This window comes from Juglans regia, chromosome 3 (genome assembly GCF_001411555.2).
Source record: "Juglans regia cultivar Chandler chromosome 3, Walnut 2.0, whole genome shotgun sequence".
NCBI lineage: Eukaryota > Viridiplantae > Streptophyta > Magnoliopsida > Fagales > Juglandaceae > Juglans > Juglans regia.
In genome coordinates, this window is record NC_049903.1 from 28177605 (window position 1) to 28180622 (window position 3018).

Genomic DNA, 3018 nt, shown 5'->3' on the forward strand with positions numbered 1-3018 from the left:
AAACTAGGAACACCAAGTGCTGTTGAGGCCAAAGTCCACACCTGGTGCGCAATATTTCCTGACCGAAGCACGTGTTCCAGCGACTCAACTTCCCCTGTTGCACAACAATCACATCTTGAAGCTAGTGAAATGCCCGAAGTTTGGACTTGGGCATCTACCGCTAGAGCACAAAACTTGGCTTTCCACATATAGATGGAAATCTTTTTGGGCAACAATGGATGCCAAATCCAGTTCATACCTGGTTGTTCGGCTCCCTTAATGCGAATTAGTTCCAAAGCACTTTTAGACGAAAAAGTGCCATCAACTTCCGGCTTCCAGATTATTAAATCCTTTCCCTCTCTTCTGGCAACTATTTCTTGCATAATTTCCCCAGCCTTATCCAAACCAACCAGCTCCACAAGTTTATTTTTGTCCCGCGAGCCTTCAACCCAAACATCTTTGATTTTGAGCCCCTCACCTCTCAGTTCAAATAACTACATAGAGGTCCAGTCTTCAGCAACCTATCATACTAGAAGGATGATTCGCCATTCCTCACTTTCACTTGAACATTGTCCACCACATCTGGCAGCACAAGTAGAATAGCTTTCTAGAAACGGGAAGAGTTAGTTCTAGTTTCAGCATTCACCACATGTCCCTATTTGACATATTTAGCCCGGAAGAAATTAGTCCACAAATTTTCCATCGTCAATAATCTCCACGCGAACTTCATGTGTAAGGATCTTTGAACCTCCGAAAAATTCTTTAGCCCCAGGCCCCCCTCTTTGACAGGTTTACATAAACGATCTCTGGCACACCACTTTTTTTTGATTTACCACCATTTTCCCCCCAGAAAAATGTGGCCAATACAACATTAATTTTTTTAAAGATCACCATAGGAACCTGGAGCACAACCAAGAGATGTATAGCCATACAAGAGAGAACATGCTTAAGAAGCATCAGTCTAGCACCTTGAGATAGCAGATGTGATTTCGAGCCGGCCACTTTATTATGGATCTTAGTAACCCGAGGCTCTAAGTCGGGGGAAGTGAGACGTCCTGTAATTAGGGGAACACCCAGATAAGTCATTGGAAATTCCCCCTCCACAAAACCCGTCAATCTCATTAAACTCCACCGTCTAGAAATATCAATTTTCTTCGAAAAGAAAATAGTTGACTTATCTTTATTTATTAACTACCTCGACCATTTCTCATAAGTTTCCAAAACATTACCAAGTCTCCGTATCGATTTCTTTTCACCATTTACAAACACCAGGAGATCGTCAGCATATAGAAGGTGAGATACAAGTGGCGCACCAACTGGATGTGAGAAACTACGTATCCGACCTTCCTCAAAATTTTTCCGTAGCATTCTTGATAAAAACTTCCTCCATTAAAATGAATAAATAAGGCGATAAAGGATCACCTTGCCTTAATCCCCGGGAAAGTTGAAAGAAACCTTTACACGTCCCGTTCATCATTATAGAGAACCATGGCGTAGTCACGCATCTAAATACTTCGGCTCGAAATGAATGCTCCTTATTCAGAAGAAATTAAACGGGATAATAACCGAGTCATACGTTGAACCATAATCTCTGAAAAAATTTTATACACCATTGAACAAAGACTAATGGGTCTGAACTTGTCAAAACATTTCTGTTTCGCCACTTTAGGGATCAAAACAATGTATGAAGATGTATAGAAGCAAGACAAAGGATTGCCCAACAAAAAATCCACCGCGGCCTCCACCACATCCGCCTTAATAAAATCCCAACAATGTAAATAAAAGGTTGAGCCAAACCCATCAGGCCTCGGCGCACTCTCCTTTGGAATTGACTTTAAAGTAGCGTGAATCTCTTCAACAGTTGGTGCACGGAAAAGTTCACTATTTTCTTCCGAAGAAATTTTCGTAGCCAACAGTTCGGATAAATCCCCTTGTACAACCGAGTTTGGTGTAGTGAGAAAATCCTGGAAATAAACTGAAGCCGCCTCATGTACCTGCTCCGGCGTCTCTAAAATTCTGCCATCTTCAAGAACCATCCGAGTAATGATTTTCTTCCTCTTTTGGTTAACAATAGCATGGAAAAAACTAGTATTCTGGTCACCCTCTGAAAGCCATTTTTTCTTAGCCAACTATGATAAGCGAATTTCTTCTCTATATTCCCAAGTATCCAATTCAGATTTTGTACCTAGATAATCACCCTCAACATCCGGGTCATAAGCTCTTTGAAGCTAATGTTCTAAAATCTCCAACCGCTCCCTCAACATTTTTATATGCTGCCCCACATGCCCGAAAACATTTCGATTCCAAGCACGTAGTACGTTCTTCACCTTCTTCAATTTTTCCACCAATTTTAACAAACCAGAGGACATGACTGGTTCACTCCATATCTCTTCAACACACTGCCGGAAACCTGCGTGAGAGCACCACATATTCTGAAAACGAAAAGGATGAGGACCGTAGCTTACCTCAATCTTTTGGAAATTAATGATCATAGGAGAGTGGTTCAAGAACTTATATAAGATTCAATTGGACTCATACAAACTCGTATAAACTTGAATAACTTCATATTTATTATTTTTATAATAAAAGTATTTTAAATAACGATAGAAATTAGAGGAAATCAAGTTCCAAATCCTAAACAAGCTACTTAAATCATTATAAATATAATCATTTTTTGAAGCACATTATAAATATAATGATTGACTTATGTATATAGAAACTTTATAAAGATATTAGCAAAATTTTGGTCAAAGTTTGTAAATAAAATTATAAAATAAAATAATCTATTTATTTAAATGAAGCAGTACAAGTTCAAACTCACTCGAATATTTAAAAAAAAAATTATTTGTATAAAATGCAATTCGATGAAGAGTCCAATCTCAACTCATATTCAAATCAAAATAAAACAAATAAGATTTGACCACCTACTACTCACTTTTTTACACATCTACCCCTTAAATCCCAAGTCCCTTCAACTTCAATATTCCCCTTTACTCTCCAGGCCCCTCAAATTCTAAGCTTCCAGCCCATCCAACTCTT